Here is a 13,216-nt window from a genome sequence, read left to right on the forward strand (position 1 = left end):
AAAGTTTACAACACTGCCACCAGGAAACCATAATCATCATACAAAATGAAGATAAGTTTTGGTAGGTACTGAATATCATTGTTGCAGCTTGTTTGCTGACAACAGTAAACAATTCTATAAAACATCGCACACATGAGGCCTTTTGGATTCTTGGAGAAAACAGCCAGTGTGTATATATAAATTATAGTACATCTAACATTATATAGCCACGAGAGTGGCTGTATACTATAGCCAGCGTGGATTTTTCACATTCCACAATGTTAAATTGAAAATTCCCCCATGCCATTCTGATGCTTCCCATAAGCTCATTTCAAAACAAAACCTTACAAAACATATAGTCCTGAACTCAGAAACGCTTGCTTAACAACCCTCTCAATTTTCATGGTGATACACAAAACAGTCAGAGAGAATACAGGGTTCAAAGTCTAAAAAGAGCGGAAAATGTTTTCTCATAATCTGTTGAAATTCATTAAAAATCAGCCATGTTCACAGAGTACCTGTAATCCTGTTAATGACCTTGCCCCATATGCTGGCCTTCATCTTCTGCAGTTTAAAAGTTAAAAAATGCCTGGCTGAATTTAATTAATTTAAGAAATTTTGGCTTGAACTCAATTATAACATCGGGCATGCTCAGTAAGAACCAGCTGCCAGTGTTCTAAAAGGCAGACTCACAGCTGCTGGGATTGCCTAATCAGGGGGCCACACCCACACCAGACTTTGATTTCACTTGAGACAATCATGGCTCCCCTCAAAGAATCCTGGGAAGTATAGTTTGTGAAGGGTGAGGAGACTCATATTCCACTGAGAGAGCTCCAGTGGCCAGACTAGTTTAACAGTCAGCCATTATGATTGAAGGTCTGTGAGGAGAACAGGGCGTCCCCTAGCAACTCTCAGCACCCTTCACTAACTACACTTCCTAGGATTCTTTGAGAGAAGCCATGACTGTCCGAAGTGAAATAAAGGCCTGGTGTGGATGTGGCCAGGGACAGCTTTGGTTTAAATTTGGTTGGGAGGCTACATGTGCCTGCTGTGGAATAAAAAGGTGGGGGAAATGCTGAAAAGCAGTGATACTGTTCACAATGTTTTCCTTTTGGAAAGGAAAGGGGCTTCCCTTCTGCACAGTGCCCACCCACCCGATCTCCTCCCCTCCCCCTTCCTTTGCCCCTCCCTCCCCCTCCCCCTCCCCGTCCAATCCCCCCTTTCCCCCTCCCCTCTCCCCTTCCTCATGGTCACTCTTACCTATGTTAAGCTTGATTGCACGTAAGTAAATACCACTATAAGCATGCAAATAATCAAACCTGCCCTCCACTCCCCCTTCCTTTGCCCGCATCCAATATGTTCCTTCCTTTTCCCCCTCCTCCTACTTCTCCTCCTCCTCCTCCTCCATGGTCAGTTTTTCCTAGCCTAACCATGATTGCATAGGAGTAAATCCCATTGAACTCAATAAGCATGCAAATGATCAGACTTGCTTTTCTCCTCCTTCCCCTCCCCTCTCCCTTCCTCCTCCCCTCCCCTCTCCCTTCCTCCTCCCCTCCCCTCTTCCTTCTTCCTCCTCCCCTGCCCAGCCCTCCCCCCAGTCAGTTTTACCTATCCTAAACATGATTGCACGGGAGTAAATCGCACTGAACTCAATAAACATGCAAATGATCAAACCTGCCCTTCTCCCCTCCCCCTTTTGCCTGCTCCCATCCCAGTCATCTCCTCTGCCTTTCCTCCCCTCCCTCCTCCTCCTCCTCCTCTCCCCATCCCCTGTGGTCAGTTTCACCTATCCTAAGCATGATTGCAGGGGATTAAATCCCACTGAACTCAATAAGCATGCAAATGATCAATCCATTCTCAGCAAACTTGCACAGGATCCCATTTCTTATGTTTTTAATTGACCATGCCCACCTTGCCTTAAATAAAGTGGTTTAAATATAGCCGGCTGAAAACATGCATCCTCTTTTTTCCAACAGCTAGAGTCATTGCTGAAGTAGCAACATATTGTAATCAGTCTGATTTTACATCAAACTGGTTTCAGATTCAACTGGTAATGTACCCAAAATAGAAATAGAACATAGCCTCCAATTTGAAACACAAAAGGCTGTCTTAACCATCATATGACATTGACCAATAAAAAGGCTTTGAAATTAATAAAAAATAATTTTGACACAGATTTCTAGGACGAATAATGAGGAAAATAAAATTTTCTAGTTTAGATTCTCTGTAGAAACATTAGTAACACAGGAAAGAAGCAAAGTAAGAAGAACACCAACAAACATACAAAAATATGATTATCTTTGGAGATGGCAGGTGTTGCCACCACTCACCATATGCTCAGAGGCACGTTACCAAATTCTTCCAAGCTACACAGCAAGTGGATTGGACTATGAAAGACCAACCCAAATTGTGTTTGCATTTTGACCAATTTGTAGGGCAGTACAATATCTCAGAGAGGTCAGGTCTCCTGCTCCCCTGGTGCATAGACTATAGCTGCCCAATTTCCCTGCTTTTGTTTTTTTTTTACAATAATTTTTATTCAAATTTTCATAAAACATACAAAACAAAATCATAAAACATTCAAAGACAAAAAACAAAACAAAACAAAAATAATTAAACAAAAAAAATAAAATATTGACTTCCCATTTGTCACAGATCAAATCAGTTATAGGTCTACAATATATAACAACCCTGTCTCTTAAATCATATTATAAAATCACTTTCCTCCAGTAGTTATCTTAATTAATCATCAAATCTCATAAACATTACTTTATTCTTTCCACAAAAAGTCAAAGAGAGGTTTCAATTCTTTAAGAAATATATCTATCAATTTTTCTCCAAATAAACATGTCAATTAATCCATCTCGTTAATAATTATAATAATCTTATTGTCATAACCATAGTCCAAATAAACATTTTGATTAATCCATCTCATCAAAATCTGTTAGGTTCAATAATTTCAATAGCCATTATTCCATTATCCCTATTAGTTCCATCTTCCATCTTCAATAGTCCTGTTAAGTCCAGTAATTTCAGTGTCCAATCTTCCATTATCAGTATTCCATAATAATCTTGCTGTCGTAGCCATAGTCATATAATAAGAGTCTGATGGGAATTTCCTCTATCCCAAATATTTTCTTGCCATCCATTCTGAATAAGTTGCTGAAATACTGTTGTAAAGTCATATCTCTGTTCTTCTTTTTTACAAAATGCACTGGCTCATCTCTTGAGAGTTTTTCCATTGTCACATGGCTGCAGTTAATTCCATAGATTTTCTCTATATCAAGCTCCATCACGTCATTCCAGTCCAAAAGATTATCCAAGCCATTGATAACTTTATCTCTAATATCTTCATTAATTTCTTCAGAGATAACGTTAAATTCCAAACAGTAGATTTTATTTCTAAAATCCATAAACTCCAGATCTTTTTCCAATTCCACATTTGTTCCACTCTCCAGGGCTTGTATCTTCCCTTTATTTTTTCTTTTCTCATCTCTGATCTCATTCTCCTCTCTCACAGGATCCCCTATTTCTTTAAGCTCCTGCGTCATTTTGCTCAGTTCAATTTTCAGCTCCTTACTACCCTGTCGCAGGGTTTGTTTCGTTATCTCAATCTCATCCATTATTTTCTGAAACATAGTTACTTCCAGATTCTCAGCCACTTTCTTGATTGCCATTTTTAAAACCACGAAAACAAAGCAAAACAAAAATAAAGAAGAACCACTTCTTATTTCAGCAACAATTGGGTTAATATTCCAGGCTTGATGACATCACAGTATGAACAGAGCAGCCTGCCTTATCTCTCTATGTTCAAGAATGCAAAACAAATTTAGTTCCCAGCATCAAAACAGTTAGTGGCGTCGTGAAGAAGCAGATTCGTCAAAATAAAATAGACCAAAAAGAGAATAGTCCCAGACAATATAATATTCCTCGGAATAGAAATCAGGAATAGAAATCCCTCTTCTGTTTATATCTTTAGAATGCACTTCCAGGACAGCTTTTTGCGACAGAAACAGAGATAAGCTGTTAATTTCGTGAATAACAGAGAAGAGTTATAGCTCACCCAGAAGTTGTCCAAAGCCGATCAATCTGACAAATCTCCTTTGACTGCAACAATTTAAACCAAGTAAAAAAAATAATAGAAAGAAGGGTGCTTGCCTGTTAGTCCGTTCTCTCTTTAAAGAAAAGATAAACGTATCGCTTAAACAGATAGAGCTTGTTCGGAAGTCCGTCCGGCATTGTTGGCTGGACCTTATCTCATAAATTAATGAAATCCAGTCCTCCCAACAAAAACAGGCTTTTGAGGTTGATCTCTACGTTTCTCCCTGCCCGGGAGAAATTTCATCAGTCAAAAAAAAATGTTCTGACTGATTTATATCTGAATAAGCTTCTTTTGAGGCAGGAGCCCGTCCCAAAAGCAGGCACAAGCGAAGTCACCCTTCCCGGAAGTCCCAATTTCCCTGCTTTTTAAACTTTGATAGAAATATCTGTGGGCTATAGGTACGTTCTTAAACCGCAAGGATTTTTTTGCCTATTAGTGAATACAATAACGTTATATTATATTGTTCAATTGTGTTATGTTTTACAAATTGCTAAATAAAGAATGTGAACACATATAACTTGCATTTTTGATACCTATATTACATGACTGTCAAATTCTGTTTAATTGTACAGCCTATATTTTGCATTTAAAATTTTTATTATTTGTTGAAGAGGGAAGGGCCTCACTCATGTTATATCATGTTAAATCCAACCCTGCCTCAGATGTGTAATGTTGGACCCAGAGATAGGAGTGGGCTACTTGTGCAATAGGGCTTTCCTGGCTTCTCCCCCATTGCAGGCCTCTGTACCCCCTCAAGCCACTGCTGAGTGTCAACAACCCTCTGAAACAGCATGTGATGGGGCATGAGGGAGGTGTTTCTCTATGGGTGGCACTCCTCACCTTTAGAACTCTTGGGAAAAGAGTGTCTTAGCACATCTTAGAGGATGAGACATTATAACATAAATGAGGGCAACTCTTACACAAATTATTTGTAAAACAACTAAGTTTTTTTCTAGGAGGAAGGATCAGATATACCTCTCATAAATGCAAAGCATGGGAATCTGAATTGCTTACTCTGGAAACTAAGCCTGTCAAAGTGCTTGATTATTATTATAAGCTCCCTTCACAAGTGGGCTATACTATAATAACCAGTTTGCAGTATCAAATTACTAGCTTACACTTCCATAAAGCTCCATTTATATTAACAGCTTGCATTTGGGAAACAAGTGGGTAAGCCATAAGCTTCTCGGTTGAAACAGCAAATGTCTAGGAATATTGTGCCCAGTAAATGACACTAAATAGAGAATAAGTCCATGTAATATGGGGGGGGGGTAAAAGTGAAGTATTTTGTAAATCTCCTTATGTGGCTAACATGTATCCTTAAAGCAACCATTCCATTGGTGTATCCAGAATGCTCCTTCCACAAACGCAATTACTTCTGTTTGCAGAAGACGCTGAAACCCAGAAGTTCCTGCCAAGATCTTCTCTCTGCACCATCTTCCCCACTGTTCTGGAGGGGCCTTGTCAAGTAAGCTGCACCTGCTGAAACTCACTCTTCTACACAACTGTTAAAGGTGCAGGAGCCTGGTCCTCTTTTTGACCTGACCACCCTATCCAGCCCTCTGAAGCAGCATTTCACTCTGCGTCTGTGTTGGAATTGCCTTTTAAGATCTTTTTTTAAAAAATGTTTTTAAATATTTTTGTTTTAATATCTTTTTAAGGATGCTTTGTTGTAATATATTTTAAAGTCTGTTTTTATGATGTTTTATATTTTTAGTGTTTTTGTTTGCTGCCCTGGGCTCCTACTGGGAGGAAGGGGGGGATATAAATACATGAATAAATAATTTCAAGGGGGTACAGGACGGAGGAATTGGCAGACCAGTCAGCCTGACATGAATCCCTAGGAAAATTCTGGAGCTTACTATAAAGTGGTTCGTCTGCAAGCATCTTGAAATAATGTAGTGATTACTAGAAATCAACATGGATTTATCAAGAACAAATCCTGCCAAACTAATCTTAACTCATTTGTTCGTCAGGTAACCACCTCCCTTGTAGACTGCTGTGGACATAATTATCTCAACTTCAGCAAAGCTTTTGACAAAGTGCAGCATGATATTCTGATTAACAAGCTGGATAAATGTGGACAGCAATCAGGTGGATCCACAGTTGGCTATAGAATTGTACTCAAAGAGTGCTTATCAATGGTTCCTTCTCAAACTGGGGGGAGGTAATGAGCAGGGTACCACAGGGCTTGGTCCTGAGCCCAGTGCTCTCCAATATTTTTATTAATGACTTAGAATCATAGAATAGTAGAATTGGAAGGGGCCTACAAGGCCATTGGGTCCAACTCCCTGCTCAATGCAGGAATCCAAATCAAAGCATTCCTGACAGATGGCTGTCCAGCTGCCTCTTGAAGGCCTTCAGTGTCGGAGAGCCTACTACCTCTCTAGGTAATTGGTTCCATTGTTGTATGGCTCTAACAGTTCCTGATGTCCAGTCGAAATCTGGCTTCCTGCAACTTGAGCCCATTATTCCATGTCCTATACTCTGGGACGTCTCCTCTATGTGACAACCTTTCATGTACTTGAAGAGTGCTATCATATCTCCCCTCAGTCCTTCTCTTCTCTAGGCTAAACATGCCCAGTTCTTTCAGTCTCTCCTCATAGGGCTTGGTTTCCAGTCCCCTGATCATCTTTGTTGCCCTCCTCTGAACCCGTTCCAGTTTGTCTGCATCCTTCTTGAAGTGCGGAGACCAGAACTGGACGCAGTATTCAAGATGAGGCCTAACCAGTGCTGAATAGAGGGGAACTAGTACTTCATGCGATTTGGAAACTATACTTCTGTTAATGCAGCCTAATATAGCATTTGCCTTTTTTGCAGCCACATCACACTGTTGGCTCATATTCAGCTTGTGATCAATGACAATTCCAACTTGGACAACAAGGTACAGGGAATGCTTATTAAATTTGCAGATGATACATATTTGGGAGGGATAGCTAATACCCTGAAAGACAGAAACAAAATTCAAAGGGATCTTGATAGGTTGGAGCATTGGGCTGAAAACAACAGAATGAAATTTAACAGGGACAAGTACAAAGTTCTACACCTAGGAAAAGGAAACCAAATGCACAGTTATAAGATGGGGGATTCTTGGCTCAGCAATACTACATGTGAGAAGGATCTTGGCATTGTTGTTGATCACAAGCTGAATATGAGCAAACAGTGTGATGTGGCTGCAAAAAAGGCATATGTTCTTTTAGGTTGTATTAACAGAAGTATAGTTTCCAAATCATGTGAAGTGTTGGTTCCCCTCTAATTGGCACTGGTTAAGCCTCATTTTGAATACTGCATCCAGTTCTGTCCACACTTTAAGAAGGATGCAGACAAACTGGAACAGGTTCAGAGAAGGGCAACAAGGGTGATCAGGGGACTAGAAACAAAGCCCTGTGAGGAAAGACTGAAAGAACTGGGCATGTTTACCCCTGAGAAGACTAAGGAGAGAGAGAACAGCATTTTTCAAGTACATGAAAGGTTGCCACATAGAGGAGGGCCAGGATTTCTTCTTGATCTTCCCAGAATGCAGGACATGGAATAACGGGCTCAAGTTACAGGAAGCCAGATTCTGACAGAATATTAGAAAAACCTTCCCAGCTGTTACAGTGGTATGACAATGGAACCAATTACCTAGGGTGGTTCTGGGCTCTCCAACACGGGAGGCTATTCAAGAGGCAGCTGGACAGGCACCTGTTGGGTATGCTTTAATTTTGATTCCTGCATTGAACAGGGAGTTGGACTCGATGGCCTTATAGGCCCCTTCCAACTCTACTATTCTATGATTCTATAATTGCAGCTTTATTATATAAGGATAGTCCTGAAAATTCTTGCCATCCTCGTTTGCAACCATCTGCATCCAGAAAAAAAAGTCCATTATACAGAAAGCAAAACTGGAGACTGTATTTATTTAGACAGAAGTTGATAATGTCCCTTTCATTACTGTTCATCCAATTTTTTTGTGCAAATTTATGGGATCCTGGATCTCATTATTAAGATTCTCAAGTGCTTTTCCAGATGATTAACAAACATGGATTTTTACATTCTTGCTGTATTAATCCCAGTCCAGTGCTGTTAGTGCATCTTGCACTACGTAGGGCTGCCCTTGAAGACAGTTCGGAAGCTTCAGCTGGTGCAGAACGCAGCTGCCAGATTATTGACGAGGACCAGTCGGTCTTCGCATATAACACCTGTCCTGGCGCGTCTGCACTGGCTTCCTATTTGCTTCTGGGCGAGATTCAAGGTGCTGGTTTTGACCTATAAAGCCTTATATTGGGACCTCAATACCTTGTGGAACGCCTCTCTCGCTATGAACCTACCCGTTCACTTCGTTCAGAATCTAAGGCCCTCCTCCGGGTACCAACCCATCGGGAAGCCCGGAGGGTGGTTATGAGATCTAGGACCTTTTCTGTGGTGGCCCCTGAGTTGTGGAACAGCCTCCCCGAAGAGGTATGCCTGGCGCCTACACTTCCATCTTTTCGGCGCCAGGTAAAGACCTTTTTATGCTCCCAGGCATTTTAATCTTCTTAACTTTTTTAATCTTTTAATCTGTATTTTAATTTTTGTAGTATTTATTTTGTTTTTGCTGTGCTTTTCATTGTTTGTTTGTATATGTTTTTGTATTTTTATTATGATATATTGTTCACCGCCCTGAGAGCTATTTTGCTAAGGGCGGTATATAAATTGAAATAATAAATAAATAAATAAATAATCTTTTGTAAACTGCATATGGTTTTTTTCAATGAAGCAGTATATAAATTTTCATAAATAAATATAAAATCCTCATATGATCCAAATGAGGTTTCCCATTGTGAGGATACAGTGCAATTGTTATTTTGAAGAAAAATAAATTAACCAATTTAAGCATTTCAGATATGGCATATGCATCAGGAGAGCCAGTGTGGTGTAGTGGTTAAGGTGGTGGACTACTCCCTGGGAGACCAGGATTCAAATCCCCACGTAGCCATGAAGCTCACTGGGTGACCTTGGGCCAGTCACTGCCTCTCAGACTCAGAGGAAGGAAATGGTAAACCACCTCTGAATACCACTTACCATGAAACCCTTGTTCATAGGGTCGCCATAAGTTGGGATCGACTTGAAGGCAGTCCATTTCTATTTCCATATGAATCAGGTCCAACAAAAAAGACATTTAAGCTGGTTGTAGGACTATTGTTGGTTACAAGTTTATTTCTATAAATATGAGTGTGAAAGTGCCTTTGTTATTCTAAGCCATAGGACAGCCTTCAATTTTTACCTTTCAAGTATTTGAAGAGTGCTATCATATTTCCCCTAAGTCTTCTCTTCTCAAGGTCAAATGAACACTTACTTAGGAATAAGCCCCCTTGAGCATAATGGGACTTTTTACGTGAGTAAACATGAATAGGTTTGCCCTACAAAACTCTCTACATCACTCTGCAAGCCTGTTGCCTGGCATTAGGAAGACATCTCACAGCTACTGCTGGAGACTGTGTTAGTCTATTGCAGAAAAAAACCAATGAAGATTCAACATTTTATTAGAATAATTGTGGCATAAGCTTCTGTTGACAAGAGTAGCCAGATAAGAACAAGGACAGTGCTCTTCCGCCTTTAATGGTTTAAAACTAGAGGGCATTTTAGCAGCTGTAGCTTACTTGACAAACTACACCTGCTAAAATTTCCTGTTCTATTAAAGGTGCAAGGGTCCTGTTCTCTTTCTCACCTGACCACCCTATTTGTGGACTAGGCTAGGTATGAAGACTATCCTTATTTGGCAGATGTGTTATTACTCCTCTGGAATATATACTTTGTCATTTTAGCATAACACCTTGCATGTGAGGAAGTGGGCACTAGCGCAGGAAAATTCAACCCTGTGCATGTTTTATTAACAGTGCAATAGTATGTATACTGACTATGAAGTAAGCTTCATTAATTTAAATAGGTCTTACTCCTAGGTAAGTAGGCACAAGATTGCAGCCTTACAGTGCAATCCTATGTATATGTACACAGCAGGAAGACCCTAATACTAATAACAAATATGGAGTGGTTTATATTAGGAAGGTAGGTGGGTTTTTTTTTATCCTTCCATGTTTGTTCATCCCACATATTGTGATGGAGTGTGAAGGATGGAAGAATTGCCACTTTTAATACAAACTTGTGTTATTCTATTTTATTTTTTACTGTGGATCAACTGTGAAATCAGAATAGCAGCGCAATTGCTTATGCATATCTAGTCAGAAGCTCCACTGAGTTCCAGGAGAATGTGCATGGAATTGCTGCCTTAGGCTGCAATCCAGTTCACACTTACCTGCAAGTAAATTCCATTGAACCCAGTGGGGCTTACTTCTGAGTAGATATGTATTGGATTGCAGCCTTAATCTCTTATAGCACAATCCTGTCCATGTTTACTCATAAGTAAGTTCCATGGCGCAGAGCGGTAAGCGGCGGTAACACAGCCGAAGTTCTGCTCACAGCCGGAGTTCGATTCCAACAAAAGGAGGAAGTCGAATCTCCGGTAAAAGGGGTTGAGGTCCACTCAGCCTTCCATCCATCCGTGGTCAGTAAAATGAGTACCCGGCCTATGCTGGGGGGTAAAGAAAGGCAGGGGAAGGAACTGGCAATCCCACCCCATATATACGGTCTGCCTTATAAACGTTGCAAGACATCAGAGTCAGAAACGACTTGCACTGCAAGTGCAGGGACACCTTTACCTTTTAAGTTCCACTATGGAGTTTATTTCTTGGCAAGTATGCATAGATTGTAGCCATACTATTTAAGATGCCACAGGCTCTTATTTTTTTTACAACTACTATCTGGTTCCCAAGGTTTTCCTCTTTTACAGCGCGATCAGTATTTAAGTTTATTAGGAAGCGAATACCACCCTGTTACTTAGACATCTTCCCAAGTCAAGGTACATATGTTTGAAACTCCTACCATATAACACTTCTTCTTGGAGTTTAATGACGTTACAAGTCCAGAGGAAAAGTTACCTTTCTTTTTCATTTTTAAACATCCCACATCTCCCAGCATACCGTGAGAAACAGGCGTCATTCAGACGTATTGCGTAATGACACACTCTGTAACTGCAACCTGAGAAATGTAGTTCCTTTTTAATTAATTAATTAATTAATTTAATTTATATACCGCCCTAAGCCCGAAGGCTCTCTGGGCGGTGTACAAAAAGATAAAAACAAGCAATGTATAAATACAATAAATACAATAAATCAAAAAACAAAACAAACAAATAATAAAGAAACCAAACAACATCCAGGATACAAAATAATAATGAAAATGCTATTAAAACACACTTTAAAATGCCTGGGAGTATAAAAAGGTTTTCACCTGGCGCCGAAAAGATAGTAGCGTCGGCGCCAGGCGCACCTCATCGAAGAGGCTGTTCCACAGTTTGGGGGCCACCACAGAAAAGGCCCTGGTTCTAGTCACCACCCTCCGAGCTTCTCGATGGGATGGCACCCGGAGGAGGGCCTTAGATGTTGAGCGCAGTGTCCGGGTAGGTTCATATTGGGAGAGGCGTTCCACCAGGTATTGCGGTCCCATGCCGTGTAGGGCTTTATAGGTCAAAAACAGCACTTTGAATCTAGCCCAGAAACAAATAGGAAGCCAGTGCAGACGGGCCAGAACAGGTGTTATATGAGCGGACCTTCTGGTCCGCGTCAGCAGTCTGGCCGCTGCATTCTGGACTAGCTGTAGTTTCCGAACAGTCTTCAAGGGCAGCCCAACGTACAGCGCATTGCAGTAGTCCAGTCTAGAAGTTACCAGAGCATGAACAACTGAGGCGAGGTCGTCACTGTCCAGATAGGGACGTAGCTGGGCTACCAAGCGAAGATGGTAAAAAGCATTCTGTGCCACCGAGGCCACCTGGGCCTCAAGTGACAAGGAAGGATCAAAAAGAACTCCCAAGCTACGCACCTGTTCCTTCAAGGGGAGTGTAACCCCATCAAGAACAGGATGAACATCCTCCATCTGGGCAGAGAAGGCACTCACCAACAGCGTCTCGGTCTTGTCAGGATTGAGCTTCAGTCTGTTAGCTCCCATCCAGTCCATTATCGCGGCCAGGCAACGGTTTAGCACGTTAACAGCCTCACCTGAAGAGGATGAAAAGGAGAAATAGAGCTGCGTGTCATCAGCATACTGATGACAATGCACCCCAAAACTCCTGATGACCACACCCAGCGGCTTCATGTAGATGTTGAAAAGCATGGGGGACAGTACCGATCCCTGCGGGACTCCACAATGGAGAGTCCAGGGCATCGAGCAATGTTCCCCAAGCACTACCTTCTGGTGGCGACCCACCAAGTAGGAGCAGAGCCACTGCCAAGCAGTACCTCCAGCTCCCAACTCCGTGAGTCTTCCCAGAAGGATACCATGGTCGATGGTATCAAAAGCAGCTGAGAGATCAAGGAGAATCAAGAGTCACACTCCCCCTGTCCCTCTACCGACAAAGGTCATCATACAGGGCGACCAAGGCTGTTTCGGTGCCAAAACCGGGCCTAAAACCGGGCCTAAAACCGGATTGAAATGGATCAAGATAATCTGTGTCATCCAAGAGCCCCTGGAGCTGGCCGGCAACCACCCGTTCCAGCACCTTGCCCAGGAACGGAACATTCGCCACAGGTCTATAATTGTTCAGGTTTAACGGTGCAATCCAATACATGTCTATACTTAGAAGTAATCTCCCTTGAGTTCAATAGGATTTACTTCTAGGTAAGCGTGTATTTGATTGCAGCCTAAAGCAGTTTTCGATTCCCGATCTCTTTTCCTTACTGATCTGGTGCTCGCAGTTTTAGTTTATTTATTTATTTATTTATTTCAATTTATATACCGCCCTTAGCAGAATAGCTCTCAGGGCGGTGAACAAACAAGATAAAATACAATATATCATAATAAAAATCATAAAAACATATACAAACAAACAACAAAAAACACTACAAAAACACAATACGACAAAAATTAAAAAATACGGATTAAAAGATTAAAATGGTTAAGAAAATTAAAATGCCTGGGAGCATAAAAAGGTCTTTACCTGGCGCCGAAAAGATAGAAGTGTAGGCGCCAGGTGTACCTCTTCGGGGAGGCTGTTCCACAACTCAGGGGCCACCACAGAAAAGGCCCTAGATCTAGTAACCACCCTCCGGGCTTCCCGATGGG

The sequence above is a fragment of the Rhineura floridana genome, chromosome 5 (genome assembly GCF_030035675.1).
Source record: "Rhineura floridana isolate rRhiFlo1 chromosome 5, rRhiFlo1.hap2, whole genome shotgun sequence".
NCBI classification, from domain to species: domain Eukaryota; kingdom Metazoa; phylum Chordata; class Lepidosauria; order Squamata; family Rhineuridae; genus Rhineura; species Rhineura floridana.